Source organism: Chiloscyllium plagiosum, unplaced genomic scaffold (assembly GCF_037043375.1).
Source record: "Chiloscyllium plagiosum isolate Xiang-an unplaced genomic scaffold, Cpla_swu_hap1 HiC_scaffold_35, whole genome shotgun sequence".
NCBI lineage: Eukaryota > Metazoa > Chordata > Chondrichthyes > Orectolobiformes > Hemiscylliidae > Chiloscyllium > Chiloscyllium plagiosum.
The window spans coordinates 5,688,970-5,710,656 of record NW_028270173.1 but is presented as its reverse complement, the minus strand read 5'-3'; the positions used below and the strand labels follow the sequence as shown (position 1 = coordinate 5,710,656).

Genomic DNA, 21,687 nt, shown 5'->3' with positions numbered 1-21,687 from the left:
CTCCCGGTATGGAAAATAAAGACCATGAAAGCATGGAAAGGGTTAAAGTGTGAAGCCCACTGGCAATCTGTGGTCTGTGGATGGGATAACCATAGTGGAACATTCTTACACCAATTAGCAGAGTAAGGTCACTATGGCGAGATGGGATAACACAAGTAATAAAGCAGGTTTCTCTGTTAAGTGTTATTATGACAGGTTTGTGACAATAAATATTTGGGACATGACATTAAAATATCTAATTAATAGTTAGTCGAGTCAGCTTGAGAGGTTTAAAACATGTAAAACAGATTTAGGGAGATTTTTGTTTTCTCTCAGTCTGTGGAAACCCCTTCCTGGACAGGAGGCAGGAGCAGAGCACCTGAAGGTGGGGCTGGGCAGACGCCGTGCCAAGGAAGGAGGGGAGGGTAATGTTTACGGGGTGGGGAAAGGTGGTAACAGAGAGTGATCAGATCAGCCCCGCTGTTACTGAATCAAGGGGCCGAGTGGCCTGCTCCTGGTCTGAAATCATCTGCTTCCGCTGGCTAAATAGCCAGCTCATAATCACAGCACTGACCTCCCAGTGAGAGATCAGCACCAGAGCACACAGGCGGTTAAACTAAAAGAGAAGTTTAACCCAAAAGGAAAGAAACCAAACCGGAGTTTCCAGATTTCACCGTTTCTTGGAGCCAGGTCCCCAGGGAGCTGCCGACTGTGGCCCATGGGCCATCGACGGGGTCCGTCTCATCCGGCTCAAGATTCCTCTTCAATCAGCCCACCACCCTGGGATGGCACGGTGGCTCAGTGGTTAGCACTGCTGCCTCACAGCACCAGGGATCCGAGTTCGATTCCAGCCTCGGGTGACTGTCTGTGTGGAGTTTGCACATTCTCCCTGTGTCTGCGTGCTCCGGTTTCCTCCCACACTCCAAAGATGTGCAGGTCAGGTGAATTGGCCATGCTAAATTTCCTGTAGTGTTAGGTGCATTAGTCAGAGGGCAAATATAGGGGAATGGGCCTGGGTGGGTTACTCTTCGGAGGGTCGGTGTGGACTTGTTGGGCTGAAGGGCCTGTTTCCATATTGTAGGGAATCTAATCTAATCACACCCCAGGCCTTCTGCGGTTACGTGTGGGGTCGGGTGGGTGAATAAATTATCACACCCAGACAAACTTCCCACTTCCTTCAAAATCAAACCCACCTTTTCCAAGAATCCTCATGGTGCAAGTGGTCTCTTGACAAAGAAACCTCCATCCATCGGGAAAGCGACCCTGAATCATAGGGTTGGGACAGCACAGGAGGCCATTCATGCCTGCCAATCTCCTGCCCTTCTCACCCCTATCCCTGCCCCCCCCCCCCTCCCCCCCCCCCCCCCAATTTCTATCCTCTGTCCCTCTGGAATGCCTCAGTTGAACCTGCCTCCCCCCCCTCCATTCCCAGGCAGTACATTCCACACCCTCACTACCCACTGGGTGAGAAACTCTCTCCCTCACTTCACCCTCCCTCCATTTGTACATCCCTTTAAATCTACCCCCCTCTCGCTCCTGTTCCTTTTCCGAGTGGGAACAGCTTCTCCCTCTCTCCTCAGTCCAGGCCCCCTCCCCACTCGGGATTTTGAAAACCTCTCTCAGATCTCCCTCTCCCAGCCGCCTTCTCTCCCAGAGAGAACATTCCCAACCTCTTCAATCTCTCCTCATCGCTGACCTTTCCCCATCCCTGGATCCGTTCTTGTAAATCGCTCCTGCCCTCTCTCCGACGCGTTCCCCATCTTTCCGATAATGTGGGGCCCACACCTGGACACAGTACTCCAGCTGGGATCTAACAAGGGGCTGGGACACGTTCAGCATCAGCCCCTTGCTCTTGGACTCTGTGCCCCTGTTAATAAACCCGAGGACACTGTGTGCTTTATTCACTCTCCTTCTACCTGTCCCACCACCTTCAATGATCGGTGCACATTTACCCTCAGCTCCTGCCCCACCCTCTTTATAATTGCCCCCCCCCACATTTTATATTGTCTCCCAATGTCCTTCCCACCGAAGTGCATCTCCTCCCACTTCCCTCGCTGAATGACCTCTTTGCCTGCACCAGCAAATCAATGGGGTGCTTTTATTAAACATTAATGGCCCGATCAAAATCAATCTTCATTCATGCTCCAGCCTGATCCCATCCTCAATCTAAATCCACCGTTGTAGTCGGGGTGGGGGGGTGAGGAGGGGATTTAGGAAATCTATTAGTGGAGGGGGGGTTACGGAGGAAGGTATGGGGAGAGTTAGGCAATTTTAACAGAAACATGCCCTTCTGTTGAAAACGCCGGTGGGATCTGATGAGAGGCACTGTGCCCCACCTCCTGACTTTACTGTCCTCCAAATGGCTGATCACATTGGATATGTCCACAGGCTATTTGGCCAAGGGAGGCCTCTCAGATGAGGCTGAGCTGGAGCTCTCTAATCTTCCCTGGGTCTGAAAGTCTGCAGCTATCAACTGGGGGCAGCAGGGGAGGGCAAAGGAGAGGAAATAAAGTGGCAGCTCAAGTCTCGGATGGGCACAACCTCTGCAAAGCTGCCCTCACTCTGTGGGCATCATCAGGCTTCAAAGCTTTCAGCTCTGTGAGTGCAGGATAACAGCGACAGCTGTGGCTCAATGGGCAGCCCTCACCCTCTCCCAACGTTGTGGGTCCAAACCCCACTCTGGGAGCAGGGCACCCCTCTGGGTAAGAAATGTGACTGAGACCCACAGCCCAGGAAAGATACATCAAACCAATCAGGGGGACCAAGAGGGTAAACAGAGGGACAAACCATTTGTGCTGGTTTCAAGAATAAAAGTCTGAAAGGGTTTGCGTTTCAAAATAAAAACACAAAGAACTGCGGGTGCTGGAAATCAGAAGTTGCTGAAAAAGCTCAGCAGGTCTGGCAGCATCTGTGGAAAGAGATCGGAGTTAACGTTTCAGGTCAAGTGACCTTCATCAAAACGTAAGACGTTTGGAATAATCTGCAGTCGATGCTGTGGCAACTCCTGCAGGACAATTAGGGACAGATTTATTTGCGAGGCCTCCCTTGGCCAAATAGCCTGTGGACAGATCCAACACGGATAGCCATGAGCAAACAAGAAATGCTGGTGTGGCCAGTGAAGCCCATATCCTGTAACACAGGCTAAATGACACTAGGCCACTTAAAGCCAGAGATGAATCAATTTCTGTAAACCAAAAAGGGGATATGCAGCAAAAGCAGGAATACAGAGTTCAATGAAGGGGTAGAACTAGCTAAAGGGGCTGAGTGGCCTTCTCCTGACCCAATTCACAGTCATTGGCGCAGGCAAAATCGCCCAGCTGTGTAAAAGTGAAACGGACCTGTGGGCCGGGAAGTACGTGGTCCTGGACAGGAGTGGATTATTGTTCTACTGGGCTCAAACCCGAAATTCCAGCTAAGCAGATATATAGAGGATTGCTCAGGATGCCTCACATGATGTCTGTGAGCAACTCTCCGGGTTAGGGCCATCGTCCTTCGATGGGGTCATAGAGTCATAGAGATGTACAGCACGGAAACAGACCCTTCGGTCCAACCCGTCCATGCCGAACAGATGTCCCAACCCAATCTAGTCCCACCTGCCCGCACCTGGCCCATATCCCTCCAAACCCTTCCTATTCATATACCCATCCGGATGCCTTTTAAATGTTGCAATTGTACTAGCCTCCACCACATCCTCTGGCAGTTCATTCCATACACGTACCACCCTCTGTGTGAAATAGTTGCCCCCGTAGGTCTCTTTTACGTCTTTCCCCTCTCACCCTAAACTTATGCCCTCTAGTCCTGGACTCCCCGACCTTAGGGAAAAGACTTTGTCTATTTACCCTATCCATGCCCCTCATAATTTTGTAAACCTCTATAAGGTCACCCCTCAGCCTCCGACGCTCCAGGGAAAACAGCCCCAACCTGTTCAGCCTCTCCCTGTAGCTCAGATCTTCCAACCCTGGCAACATCCTCGTAAATCTTTTCTGAACCCTTTCAAGTTTCACAACATCTTTCTGATAGGAAGGAGACCAGAATTGCACGTAATATTCCAACAGGGCCTAACCAATGTCCTGTACAGCCGCAACATGACCTCCCAACTCCTGTACTCAATACTCTGACCAATAAAGGAAAGCATACCAAACGTCTTCTTCACTAACCTACCTAGCAGCGACTCCACTTTCAAGGAGCTATGAACCTGCACTCCAAGGTCTCTTTGTTCAGCAACACTCCCGAGGACCTTACCATTAAGTGCATAAGTCCTGCTAAGATTTGCTTTCCCAAAATGCAGCACCTCTCATTTATCTGAATTAAACTCCATCTGCCACTTCTCAGCCCATTGGCCAATCTGGTCCAGATCCTGTTGTAACCTGAGGTAACTGTCTTTGCTGTCCACTACACCTCTAATTTTGGTGTCATCTGCAAACTTACTAACTATACCTCTTATGCTCACATCTAAATCATTTGACAACCCTGGCTCTGTGAAGAGCCCCCATGTCACTGAGTCAGAAGCCAGTGGGTCTAATCGATGGATTCCACAGTGGATTATCTGCTTCTGGTCACGGCCCTGTTGTTGTGAGCTCTGCTATATGAGAGACAGAGAGGGACTGCCTTTGAGATCATTGGCTGCAGGACAATTTGAAACCTCCTTCAGTATAAAAGGAGCTACAGAAATGAAGTTCTGAAGAATGACCATACTGAAATGACAACTCTGATGAAGATTCACATGACCTGAAACGTTAATTCTGATTTCTCTCCACAGATGCTGGGGACGCATTGAGCTTCTCCGGCAATTACTGTTTCTGATTCTGATTTCCAGCACCTGCAGTTCTTTGAGTGTTTCTTTGTTATAGAAGTGAAATTCTCTCAATTAAAGTATTATAGAGAACTTACCATGGTGAAGCAGGCCATTCAGCCCTGTTAGTTCAGGCTTCCCCCAGCTTCTATTCCCTGCCCAACCAGTAGGAATACCATTCCATTCCTTTGTGTGAACTGTGTCATTGCTGTCACTTTCTGATGTTGATCAGGGATTCACTAACTCTGTGGGTTGGTTTAATTAAAATGGCAAAGTATATCACAGGTTATGAGGCAAACTGCTTTTTTAGACTCCCTACAGTATGGAAACAGGCCACACAGCACAAAAGATTCACACCGACCCTCCAAAGAGTAACCCATTTCCCTACCCTGACTAATGAACCTAGTATGATGGGCGATGTGACGCAGCAGTGCTAATCATGACCGAGAGATTGGCAAATCCATACCTCAGAGGGCCCCAGCAGACACCCTGTCAGGCAGGGACACAGCACTGTATACACCCGGCACACGGTGTCACACGCTGTCAGGCAGGGACACAGCACTGTATACACACTGCACACAGTGTCACACACTGTCAGGCAGGGACACAGCACTGTATACACACTGCACACAGTGTCACACACTGTCAGGCAGGGACATGGCACTGTATACACACTGCACACGGTGTCACACACTGTCAGGCAGGGACACGGCACTGTATACACACTGCACACGGTGTCACACACTGTCAGGCAGGGACACGGCACTGTATACACACTGCACACAGTATCACCCACTGTCAGGCAGGGACACAGCACTGTATACACACTGCACACGGTGTCACACACTGTCAGGCAGGGACACAGCACTGTATACACCCTGCACACTGTGTCACACACTGTCAGGCAGGGACACAGCACTGTATACACCCGGCACACGGTGTCACACGCTGTCAGGCAGGGACACAGCACTGTATACACACTGCACACAGTGTCACACACTGTCAGGCAGGGACACAGCACTGTATACACACTGCACACAGTGTCACACACTGTCAGGCAGGGACACAGCACTGTATACACCCGGCACACGGTGTCACACGCTGTCAGGCAGGGACACAGCACTGTATACACACTGCACACAGTGTCACACACTGTCAGGCAGGGACACAGCACTGTACACACACTGCACACGGTGTCACACACTGTCAGGCAGGGACACCGCACTGTGTACACACTGCACACGGTGTCACACACTGTCAGGCAGGGACACAGCACTGTATACACACTGCACACAGTGTCACACACTGTCAGGCAGGGACACAGCACTGTACACACACTGCACACGGTGTCACACACTGTCAGGCAGGGACACCGCACTGTGTACACACTGCACACGGTGTCACACACTGTCAGGCAGGGACACAGCACTGTATACACCCGGCACACGGTGTCACACGCTGTCAGGCAGGGACACCGCACTGTATACACCCGGCACACAGTGTCACACACTGTCAGGCAGGGACACAGCACTGTGTACACACTGCACACGGTGTCACACACTGTCAGGCAGGGACACAGCACTGTATACACCCGGCACACAGTGTCACACACTGTCAGGCAGGGACACAGCACTGTATACACCCGGCACACAGTGTCACACACTGTCAGGCAGGGACACAGCACTGTATACACACTGCACACAGTGTCACACACTGTCAGGCAGGGACACAGCACTGTATACACACTGCACACAGTGTCACACACTGTCAGGCAGGGACACAGCACTGTATACACACTGCACACAGTGTCACACACTGTCAGGCAGGGACACGGCACTGTACACACACTGCACACGGTGTCACACACTGTCAGGCAGGGACACGGCACTGTATACACACTGCACACGGTGTCACACACTGTCAGGCAGGGACACGGCACTATATACACATTGCACACAGTGTCACACACTGTCAGGCAGGGACACACAGCACTATATACACATTGCACACAGTGTCACACACTGTCAGGCAGGGACATGGCACTGTACACACACTGCACACGGTGTCACACACTGTCAGGCAGGGACACGGCACTATATACACATTGCACACAGTGTCACACACTGTCAGGCAGGGACACACAGCACTGTATACACACTGCACACGGTGTCACACACGGTCAGGCAGGGACACGGCACTGTGTACACACTGCACACAGTATCACACACTGTCAGGCAGGGACATGGCACTGTATACACACTGCACACGGTGTCACACACTGTCAGGCAGGGACACAGCACTGTGTACACACTGCACACGGTGTCACACACTGTCAGGCAGGGACACAGCACTGTGTACACACTGCACACGGTGTCACACACTGTCAGACGGGGAAACGGCACTGTATACACACTGCACACGGTGTCACACACTGTCAGGCAGGGACATGGCACTGTATACACACTGCACACGGTGTCACACACTGTCAGGCAGGGACACAGCACTGTGTACACACTGCACACGGTGTCACACACTGTCAGGCAGGGACACGGCACTGCATACACACAGCACACAGTGTCACACACTGTCAGGCAGGGACAGAGCACTGTGTACACACTGCACACGGTGTCACACACTGTCAGGCAGGGACACCGCACTGTGTACACACTGCACACAGTGTCACACACTGTCAGGCAGGAACACGGCACTGTACACACACTGCACATGATGTCACACACAGGCAGGGACACGGCACTGTATACACACTGCACACGGTGTCACACACTGTCAGGCAGGGACACGGCACTGTATACACACTGCACACAGCGTCACACATTGTCAGGCAGGGACACAGCACTGTATACACACTGCACACGGTGTCACACACTGTCAGGCAGGGACACAGCACTGTATACACACTGCACACGGTGTCACACACTGTCAGGCAGGGACACGGCACTGTATACACACTGCACACAGTGTCACACACTGTCAGGCAGGAACAAGGCACTGTGTACACACAGCACACGGTGTCACACACTGTCAGGCAGGGACACAGCACTGTATACACACTGCACACGGTGTCACACACTGTCAGGCAGGGACACGGCACTGTATACACACTGCACACGGTGTCACACACTGTCAGGCAGGGACACAGCACTGTATAGACACTGCACACGGTGTCACACGCTGTCAGGCAGGGACACAGCACTGTATACACACTGCACACGGTGTCACACACTGTCAGGCAGGGACACAGCACTGTATACACACTGCACACAGTGTCACACACTGTCAGGCAAGGACACAGCACTGTGTACACACTGCACACGGTGTCACACACTGTCAGGCAGGGACACAGCACTGTGTACACACTGCACACGGTGTCACACACTGTCAGGCAGGAAAACGGCACTGTGTACACACTGCACACGGTGTCACACACTGTCAGGCAGGGACACAGCACTGTGTACACACTGCACACGGTGTCACACACTGTCAGGCAGGGACATAGCACTGTGTACACACTGCACACGGTGTCACACACTGTCAGGCAGGAACATGGCACTGTGTACACACTGCACACAGTATCACACACTGTCAGGCAGGGACACGGCACTGTATACACACTGCACACGGTGTCACACACTGTCAGGCAGGGACACCGCACTGTATACACACTGCACACGGTGTCACACACTGTCAAGCAGGGATACCGCACTGTATACACACTGCACACAGTGCCACACACTGTCAGGCAGGGACACAGCACTGTATACACACTGCACACAGTGCCACACACTGTCAGGCAGGGACACAGCACTGTATACACACTGCACACAGTGCCACACACTGTCAGGCAGGGACACAGCACTGTATACACACTGCACACAGTGTCACACACTGTCAGGCAGAGACATGGCACTGTACACACACTGCACACGGTGTCACACACTGTCAGGCAGGGACACACAGCACTGTATACACACTGCACACGGTGTCACACACTGTCAGGCAGGGACACGGCACTGTGTACACACAGCACACAGTATCACACACTGTCAGGCAGGGACACACAACACTGTATACACACTGCACACGGTGTCACACACTGTCAGGCAGGGACACGGCTCTATATACACACTGCACACAGTATCACACACTGTCAGGCAGGGACACACAACACTGTATACACATTGCACACAGTGTCACACACTGTCAGGCAGGGACATGGCACTGTACACACACTGCACACGGTGTCACACACTGTCAGGCAGGGACACCGCACTGTGTACACACTGCACACGGTGTCACACACTGTCAGGCAGGGACACGGCACTGTATACACACTGCACACGGTGTCACACACTGTCAGGCAGGGACACAGCACTGTATACACACAGCACACGGTGTCACACACTGTCAGGCAGGGACACGGCACTATATACACACTGCACACGGTGTCACACACTGTCAGGCAGGGACACCGCACTGTGTACACACTGCACACGGTGTCACACACTGTCAGGCAGGAACATGGCACTGCCCACACACTGCACACGGTGTCACACACTGTCAGGCAGGGACACGGCACTGTACACACACTGCACACGGTGTCACACACTGTCAGGCAGGGGCACGGCACTGTGTACACACTGCACACGGTGTCACACACTGTCAGGCAGGGACACGGCACTGTATACACACTGCACACAGTGTCACACACTGTCAGGCAGGGACACAGCACTGTGTACACACTGCACTCGGTGTCACACACTGTCAGGCAGGGTCACAGCACTGTGTACACACTGCACATGGTGTCACACACTGTCAGGCAGGGACACAGCACTGTATACACACTGCACACAGTGTCACACACTGTCAGGCAGGGACACGGCACTGTATACACACTGCACACAGTGTCACACATTGTCAGGCAGGGACACAGCACTGTGTACACATTGCACACGGTGTCACACACTGTCAGGCAGGGACACAGCACTGTGTACACACTGCACACGGTGTCACACACTGTCAGGCAGGAAAACGGCACTGTACACACACTGCACATGGTGTCACACACTGTCAGGCAGGGACACGGCACTATATACACACTGCACACGGTGTCACACACTGTCAGGCAGGGACACGGCACTATATACACACTGCACACGGTGTCACACACTGTCAGGCAGGGACACGGCACTGTATACACACTGCACACGGTGTCACGCGCTGTCAGGCAGGGACACAGCACTGCGTACACACTGCACACGGTGTCACACACTGTCAGACAGGGAAACGGCACTGTGTACACACTGCACACGGTGTCACGCACAGGCAGGGACACAGCACTGTAGACACACTGCACACGGCGTCACACACTGTCAGGCAGGGACACAGCACTGCGTACACACTGCACACGGTGTCACACACTGTCAGACAGGGAAACGGCACTGTGTACACACGGCACACGGTGTCACACACTGTCAGGCAGGGACACGGCACTGTGTACACACTGCACACGGTGTCACACACTGTCAGGCAGGGACACGGCACTGTGTACACACTGCACACGGTGTCACACACTGTCAGGCAGGGACACACGGCACTGTGTACACACTGCACACGGTGTCACACGCTGTCAGCAGGGACACAGCACTGTGTACACACTGCACACGGTGTCACACACTGTCAGGCAGGGACACAGCACTGTGTACACACTGCACACGGTGTCACACAGTGTCAGGCAGGGTCACAGCACTGTATACACACTGCACACGGTGTCACACACTGTCAGGCAGGGACACCGCACTGTATACACACTGCCCACGGTGTCACACACTGTCAGGCAGGGACACCGCACTGTATACACACTGCACACGGTGTCACACACTGTCAGGCAGGGACACAGCACTGTATACACACTGCACACAGTGTCACACACTGTCAGGCAGGGACATGGCACTGTATACACACTGCACACGGTGTCACACACTGTCAGGCAGGGACACGGCACTGTATACACACTGCACACGGTGTCACACACTGTCAGGCAGGGACACAGCACTGTATACACAGTGCACACAGTGTCACACACTGTCAGGCAGGGACATGGCACTGTATACACACTGCACACGGTGTCACACACTGTCAGGCAGGGACACAGCACTGTATACACACTGCACACAGTGTCACACACTGTCAGGCAGGGTCACAGCACTGTATACACACTGCACACAGTGTCACACACTGTCAGGCAGGGACACGGCACTGTACACACACTGCACACGGTGTCACACACTGTCAGGCAGGGACACAGCACTGTATACACACTGCACACGGTGTCACACACTGTCAGGCAGGGTCACAGCACTGTATACACACTGCACACAGTGTCACACACTGTCAGGCAGGGACACGGCACTGTACACACACTGCACACGGTGCCACACACTGTCAGGCAGGGACACAGCACTGTATACACACTGCACACGGGGTCACACACTGTCAGGCAGGGACACCGCACTGTGTACACACTGCACACGGTGTCACACACTGTCAGGCAGGAACACGGCACTGTACACACACTGCACACGGTGTCACACAGTGTCACACACTGTCAGGCAGGGACACAGCACTGTACACGGTGTCACACACTGTCAGGCAGGGACACGGCACTGTATACACCCTGCACACGGTCTCACACACTGTCAGGCAGGGACACGGCACTGTATACACACTGCACACAGTGTCACACACTGTCAGGCAGGGACACACAGCACTGTATACACACTGCACACGGTGTCTCACACTGTCAGGCAGGGACACAGCACTGTATACACACTGCACACGGTGTCACACACTGTCAGGCAGGGACACGGCACTGTGTACACACAGCACACAGTATCACACACTGTCAGGCAGGGACACACAACACTGTATACACACTGCACACGGTGTCACACACTGTCAGGCAGGGACACGGCTCTATATACACACAGCACACAGTATCACACAGTCAGGCAGGGACACACAACACTGTATACACATTGCACACAGTGTCACACACTGTCAGGCAGGGACATGGCACTGTACACACACTGCACACGGTGTCACACACTGTCAGGCAGGGACACCGCACTGTGTACACACTGCACACGGTGTCACACACTGTCAGGCAGGGACACGGCACTGTATACACACTGCACACGGTGTCACACACTGTCAGGCAGGGACACAGCACTGTATACACACAGCACACGGTGTCACACACTGTCAGGCAGGGACACGGCACTATATACACACTGCACACGGTGTCACACACTGTCAGGCAGGGACACCGCACTGTGTACACACTGCACACGGTGTCACACACTGTCAGGCAGGAACATGGCACTGTGTACACACTGCACACAGTGTCACACACTGTCAGGCAGGAACATGGCACTGTGTACACACTGCACACGGTGTCACACACTGTCAGGCAGGGACACGGCACTGTACACACACTGCACACGGTGTCACACACTGTCAGGCAGGGGCACGGCACTGTGTACACACTGCACACGGTGTCACACACTGTCAGGCAGGGACACGGCACTGTATACACACTGCACACAGTGTCACACACTGTCAGGCAGGGACACAGCACTGTGTACACACTGCACACGGTGTCACACACTGTCAGGCAGGGTCACAGCACTGTGTACACACTGCACATGGTGTCACACACTGTCAGGCAGGGACACAGCACTGTATACACACTGCACACAGTGTCACACACTGTCAGGCAGGGACACGGCACTGTATACACACTGCACACAGTGTCACACACTGTCATGCAGGGACACAGCACTGTATACACACTGCACACAGTGTCACACATTGTCAGGCAGGGACACAGCACTGTGTACACATTGCAAACGGTGTCACACACTGTCAGGCAGGAAAACGGCACTGTACACACACTGCACATGGTGTCACACACTGTCAGGCAGGGACACGGCACTATATACACACTGCACACGGTGTCACACACTGTCAGGCAGGGACACGGCACTATATACACACTGCACACGGTGTCACACACTGTCAGGCAGGGACACAGCACTGTATACACACTGCACACGGTGTCACACGCTGTCAGGCAGGGACACAGCACTGTGTACACACAGCAGACGGTGTCACACACTGTCAGGCAGGGACACAGCACTGTATACACACTGCACACGGTGTCACACACTGTCAGGCAGGGACACGGCACTATATACACATTGCACACGGTGTCACACGCTGTCAGGCAGGGACACAGCACTGTATACACACTGCACACGGTGTCACACACTGTCAGGCAGGGACACGGCACTGTATACACACTGCACACAGTGTCACACACTGTCAGGCAGGGACATAGCACTGTGTACACACTGCACACGGTGTCACACACTGTCAGGCAGGGACACAGCACTGTGTACACACTGCACACGGTGTCACACACTGTCAGGCAGGGACACAGCACTGTATACACACTGCACACGGTGTCACACACTGTCAGGCAGGGACACGGCACTATATACACATTGCACACGGTGTCACACACTGTCAGGCAGGGACACCGCACTGTGTACACACTGCACACGGTGTCACACACTGTCAGGCAGGGACACGGCACTATATACACATTGCACACAGTGTCACACACTGTCAGGCAGGGACATGGCACTGTACACACACTGCACACAGTGTCACACACTGTCAGGCACGGACACACAGCACTGTATACACACTGCACACGGTGTCACGCACTGTCAGGCAAGGACACAGCACTGTGTACACACTGCACACGGTGTCACACACTGTCAGGCAGGAACACAGCACTGTGTACACTCTGCACACGGTGTCACACACTGTCAGGCAGGGACACCGCACTGTGTGCACACTGCACACGGTGTCACACACTGTCAGGCAGGGACATAGCACTGTGTACACACTGCACACGGTGTCACACACTGTCAGGCAGGGACACCGCACTGTGTACACACTGCACACGGTGTCACTCTGTCAGGCAGGGACACCGCACTGTGTACACACTGCACACGGTGTCACACACTGTCAGGCAGGGACACCGCACTGTGTGCACACTGCACACGGTGTCACACACTGTCAGGCAGGGACATAGCACTGTGTACACACTGCACACGGTGTCACACACTGTCAGGCAGGGACACCGCACTGTGTACACACTGCACACGGTGTCACTCTGTCAGGCAGGGACACGGCACTGTATACACACTGCACACGGTGTCACACACTGTCAGGCAGGGACACAGCACTGTATACACACTGCACACGGTGTCACACACTGTCAGGCAGGGACACGGCACTATATACACACTGCACACGGTGTCACACACTGTCAGGCAGGGACACGGCACTGTACACACACTGCACACAGTGTCACACACTGTCAGGCAGGGACACGGCACTGTATACACACTGCACATGGTGTCACACACTGTCAGGCAGGGACATAGCACAGTATACACACTGCACACGGTGTCACACACTGTCAGGCAGGGACACAGCACTGTGTGCACACTGCACACAGTGTCACACACTGTCAGGCAGGGACATAGCACAGTATACACACTGCACACGGTGTCACACACTGTCAGGCAGGGACACAGCACTGTATACACACTGCACATGGTGTCACACACTGTCAGGCAGGGACACGGCACTATATACACACTGCACACGGTGTCACACACTGTCAGGCAGGGACACCGCACTGTGTACACACTGCACACGGTGTCACACACTGTCAGGCAGGAACACGGCACTGTACACACACTGCACATGATGTCACACACTGTCAGGCAGGGACACAGCACTCTGTACACACTGCACACGGTGTCACACACTGTCAGACAGGGACACAGCACTGTATACACACTGCACACGGTGTCACACACTGTCAGGCAGGGACACAGCACTGTGTACACACTGCACACGGTGTCACACGCTGTCAGGCAGGGACACGGCACTGTATACACACTGCACACGGTGTCACACGCTGTCAGGCAGGGACACAGCACTGTGTACACACTGCACATGGTGTCACACACTGTCAGGCAGGGACACAGCACTGTATACACACTGCACACGGTGTCACACACTGTCAGGCAGGGACACAGCACTGTATACAAACTGCACACGGTGTCACACACTGTCAGGCAGGGACACAGCACTGTATACACACTGCACACGGTGTCACACACTGTCAGGCAGGGACACGGCACTGTATACACACTGCACACGGTGTCACACACTGTCAGGCAGGGACACGGCACTGTGTACACACTGCACACGGTGTCACACACTGTCAAGCAGGAACACGGCACTGTGTACACACTGCACACGGTGTCACGCACTGTCAGGCAGGGACACAGCACTGCGTACACACAGCACACGGTGTCACACACTGTCAGGCAGGGACACAGCACTGTATACACACTGCACACGGTGTCACACACTGTCAGACAGGGAAACGGCACTGTATACACACTGCACACGGTGTCACCCACTGTCAGGCAGGGACACAGCACTCTGTACACACTGCACACGGTGTCACACACTGTCAGACAGGGACACAGCACTGTATACACACTGCACACGGTGTCACACACTGTCAGGCAGGGACACAGCACTGTGTACACACGGCACACGGTGTCACACACTGTCAGACAGGGAAACTGCACTGTATACACACTGCACACGGTGTCACGCACAGGCAGGGACACAGCACTGTATACACACTGCACACGGCGTCACACACTGTCAGGCAGGGACACAGCACTGCGTACACACTGCACACGGTGTCACACACTGTCAGACAGGGAAACGGCACTGTGTACACACGGCACACGGTGTCACACACTGTCAGGCAGGGACACGGCACTGTGTACACACTGCACACGGTGTCACACACTGTCAGGCAGGGACACGGCACTGTGTACACACTGCACACGGTGTCACACACTGTCAGGCAGGGACACGGCACTGTGCACACACTGCACACGGTGTCACACGCTGTCAGCAGGGACCCAGCACTGTGTACACACTGCACACGGTGTCACACACTGTCAGGCAGGGACACAGCACTGTGTACACACTGCACACGGTGTCACACACTGTCAGGCCGGAAAACGGCACTGTACACACACTGCACATGGTGTCACAAACAGGCAGGGTCACAGCACTGTATACACACTGCACACGGTGTCACACACTGTCAGGCAGGGACACCGCACTGTATACACACTGCCCACGGTGTCACACACTGTCAGGCAGGGACACCGCACTGTATACACACTGCACACGGTGTCACACACTGTCAGGCAGGGACACAGCACTGTATACACACTGCACACAGTGTCACACACTGTCAGGCAGGGACATGGCACTGTATACACACTGCACACGGTGTCACACACTGTCAGGCAGGGACACGGCACTGTATACACAGTGCACACAGTGTCACACACTGTCAGGCAGGGACATGGCACTGTATACACACTGCACACGGTGTCACACACTGTCAGGCAGGGACACAGCACTGTATACACAGTGCACACAGTGTCACACACTGTCAGGCAGGGACATGGCACTGTATACACACTGCACACGGTGTCACACACTGTCAGGCAGGGACACAGCACTGTATACACACTGCACACAGTGTCACACACTGTCAGGCAGGGTCACAGCACTGTATACACACTGCACACAGTGTCACACACTGTCAGGCAGGGACACGGCACTGTACACACACTGCACACGGTGTCACACACTGTCAGGCAGGGACACAGCACTGTATACACACTGCACACGGTGTCACACACTGTCAGGCAGGGTCACAGCGCTGTATACACACTGCACACAGTGTCACACACTGTCAGGCAGGGACACGGCACTGTACACACACTGCACACGGTGCCACACACTGTCAGGCAGGGACACAGCACTGTACACACACTGCACACAGTGTCACACACTGTCAGGCAGGGACACAGCACTGTACACACACTGCACACGGTGCCACACACTGTCAGGCAGGGACACAGCACTGTATACACACTGCACACGGGGTCACACACTGTCAGGCAGGGACACCGCACTGTGTACACACTGCACACGGTGTCACACACTGTCAGGCAGGAACACGGCACTGTACACACACTGCACACGGTGTCACACAGTGTCAGGCAGGGACACAGCACTGTATACACACTGCACACGGGGTCACACACTGTCAGGCAGGGACACCGCACTGTGTACACACTGCACACAGTGTCACACACTGTCAGGCAGGAACACGGCACTGTACACACACTGCACACGGTGTCACACAGTGTCAGGCAGGGACACAGCACTGTATACACACTGCACACGGGGTCACACACTGTCAGGCAGGGACACCGCACTGTGTACACACTGCACACGGGGTCACACACTGTCAGGCAGGGACACCGCACTGTACACACACTGCACACGGTGTCACACAGTGTCACACACTGTCAGGCAGGGACACCGCACTGTACACACACTGCACACGGTGTCACACAGTGTCACACACTGTCAGGCAGGGACACAGCACTGTATACACACTGCACATGGTGTCACACACTGTCAGGCAGGGACACAGCACTGTACACGGTGTCACACACTGTCAGGCAGGGACACGGCACTGTATACACCCTGCACACGGTGTCACACACTGTCAAGCAGGGACACAGCACTGTGTACACACTGCACACGGTGTCACACACTGTCAGGCAGGGACACAGCACTGTATACACACTGCACACGGTGTCACACACTGTCAGGCAGGGACACAGCACTGTATACACACTGCACACAGTGTCACACACTGTCAGGCAGGGACACCGCACTGTGTACACACTGCACACGGTGTCACACACTGTCAGGCAGGGACACAGCACTGTATACACACTGCACACGGTGTCACACACTGTCAGGCAGGGACACGGCACTATATACACACTGCACACGGTGTCACACACTGTCAGGCAGCGACACCGCACTGTATACACACTGCACACGGTGTCACACGCTGTCAGGCAGGGACACAGCACTGTGTACACACAGCAGACGGTGTCACACACTGTCAGGCAGTGACACGGCACTATATACACATTGCACACGGTGTCACACACTGTCAGGCAGGGACACGGCACTGTACACACACTGCACACGGTGTCACACACTGTCAGGCAGGGACACACAGCACTGTATACACACTGCACACGGTGTCACACACTGTCAGGCAAGGACACAGCACTGTATACACACTGCACACGGTGTCACACACTGTCAGGCAGGGACACGGCACTGTATACACACTGCACACGGTGTCACACACTGTCAGGCAGGAACACAGCACTGTGTACACTCTGCACACGGTGTCACACACTGTCAGGCAGGGACACCGCACTGTGTGCACACTGCACACGGTGTCACACACTGTCAGGCAGGGACATAGCACAGTATACACACTGCACACGGTGTCACACACTGTCAGGCAGGGACAGAGCACTGTGTACACACTGCACACGGTGTCACACACTGTCAGGCAGGGACACCGCACTGTGTACACACTGCACACGGTGTCACTCTGTCAGGCAGGGACACGGCACTGTATACACACTGCACAGAGTGTCACACACTGTCAGGCAGGGACACAGCACTGTATACACACTGCACACGGTGTCACACACTGTCAGGCAGGGACACGGCACTATATACACACTGCACACGGTGTCACACACTGTCAGGCAGGGACACCGCACTGTGTACACACTGCACACGGTGTCACACACTGTCAGGCAGGAACACGGCACTGTACACACACTGCACATGATGTCACACACTGTCAGGCAGGGACACAGCACTCTGTACACACTGCACACGGTGTCGCACACTGTCAGACAGGGACACAGCACTGTATACACACTGCACACGGTGTCACACGCTGTCAGGCAGGGACACGGCACTGTATACACACTGCACACGGTGTCACACGCTGTCAGGCAGGGACACAGCACTGTGTACACACTGTCAGGCAGGGACACAGCACTGTATACACACTGCACATGGTGTCACACACTGTCAGGCAGGGACACAGCACTGTATACAAACTGCACACGGTGTCACACACTGTCAGGCAGGGACACAGCACTGTATACACACTGCACACGGTGTCACACACTGTCAGGCAGAGACACGGCACTGTATACACACTGCACACGGTGTCACACACTGTCAGGCAGGGACACGGCACTGTGTACACACTGCACACGGTGTCACACACTGTCAGGCAGGGACACCGCACTGTGTACACACTGCACACGGTGTCACACACTGTCAGGCAGGAACACGGCATTGTGTACACACTGCACACGGTGTCACGCACTGTCAGGCAGGGACACAGCACTGCGTACACACTGCACACGGTGTCACACACTGTCAGACAGGGAAACGGCACTGTGTACACACAGCACACGGTGTCACACACTGTCAGACAGGGAAACGGCACTGTATACACACTGCACACGGTGTCACGCACAGGCAGGGACACAGCACTGCGTACACACTGCACACGGTGTCACCCACTGTCAGGCAGGGACACAGCACTGTATACACACTGCACAGAGTGTCACACACTGTCAGGCAGGGACACAGCACTGTATACACACTGCACACGGTGTCACACACTGTCAGGCAGGGACACGGCACTATATACACACTGCACACGGTGTCACACACTGTCAGGCAGGGACACCGCACTGTGTACACACTGCACACGGTGTCACACACTGTCAGGCAGGGACACGGCACTGTGTACACACTGCACACGGTGTCACACACTGTCAGGCAGGGACACAGCACTGTGTACACACTGCAAACGGTGTCACACACTGTCAGGCAGGGACACAGCACTGTGTACACACTGCACACGGTGTCACACACTGTCAGGCAGGAAAACGGCACTGTACACACACTGCACATGGTGTCACACACTGTCAGGCAGGGACACCGCACTGTATACACACTGCACACGGTGTCACACACTGTCAGGCAGGGTCACAGCACTGTATACACACTGCACACGGTGTCACACACTGTCAGGCAGGGACACCGCACTGTATACACACTGCACACGGTGTCACACACTGTCAGGCAGGGTCACAGCACTGTATACACACTGCACACGGTGTCACACACTGTCAGGCAGGGACACCGCACTGTATACACACTGCACACGGTGTCACACACTGTCTGGCAGGGACACCGCACTGTATACACACTGCACACGGTGTCACACACTGTCAGGCAGGGTCACAGCACTGTATACACACTGCACACGGTGTCACACACTGTCAGGCAGGGACACCGCACTGTATACACACTGCACACGGTGTCACACACTGTCTGGCAGGGACACCGCACTGTATACACACTGCACACGGTGTCACACACTGTCAGGCAGGGACACAGCACTGTATACACACTGCACACGGTGTCACGCACTGTCAGGCAGGGACACAGCACTGTATACACACTGCACACAGTGTCACACACTGTCAGGCAGGGACATGGCACTGTATACACACTGCACACGGTGTCACACACTGTCAGGCAGGGACACGGCACTGTATACACACTGCACACGGTGTCACACACTGTCAGGCAGGGACACAGCACTGTATACACACTGCACACAGTGTCACACACTGTCAGGCAGGGACATGGCACTGTATACACACTGCACACGGTGTCACACACTGTCAGGCAGGGACACGGCACTGTATACACACTGCACACGGTGTCACACACTGTCAGGCAGGGACACACAGCACTGTGTACACACTGCACACGGTGTCACACACTGTCCGGCAGGGTCACAGCACTGTATACACACTGCACACAGTGTCACACACTGTCAGGCAGGGACACGGCACTGTACACACACTGCACACGGTGTCACACACTGTCAGGCAGGGACACAGCACTGTATACACACTGCACACGGGGTCACACACTGTCAGGCATGGACACGGCACTGTGTACACCCTGCACACGGTGTCACACACTGTCAGCCAGGGATACGGCACTGTATACACACTGCACACAGTGTCACACACTGTCAGGCAGGGACACGGCACTGTACACACACTGCACACGGTGTCACACACTGTCAGCCAGGGATACGGCACTGTATACACCCTGCACACGGTGTCACACACTGTCAGGCAGGGTCACACAACACTGTATACACACTGCACACGGTGTCACACACTGTCAGGCAGGGACACCGCACTGTATACACACTGCACACGGTGTCACACACTGTCAGGCAGGGACACACAGCACTGTGTACACACTGCACACGGTGTCACACACTGTCCGGCAGGGTCACAGCACTGTATACACACTGCACACAGTGTCACACACTGTCAGGCAGGGACACGGCACTGTACACACACTGCACACGGTGTCACACACTGTCAGGCAGGGACACAGCACTGTATACACACTGCACACGGGGTCACACACTGTCAGGCATGGACACGGCACTATATACACACTGCACACGGTGTCACACACGGTCAGGCAGGGATACGGCACTGTATACACACTGCACACAGCGTCACACACTGTCAGGCAGGGACACAGCACTGTGTACACCCTGCACACGGTGTCACACACTGTCAGGCAGGGACACGGCACTGTACACACACTGCACACGGTGTCACACACTGTCAGGCAGGGACACGGCACTGTACACACACTGCACACGGTGTCACACACTGTCAGCCAGGGATACG

The 21,687-nt window shown here is 54.4% G+C and overlaps 1 protein-coding gene across 1 annotated transcript in view; it reads right to left on the bottom strand.

Moving 5' to 3' along the window:
- Nucleotides 1–21,687, bottom strand: part of LOC122546741 (suppressor APC domain-containing protein 2-like) — a 61,526-nt gene that overhangs the window by 22,375 nt on the left and 17,464 nt on the right. The gene's annotated exons all lie outside the window — the stretch shown is intronic.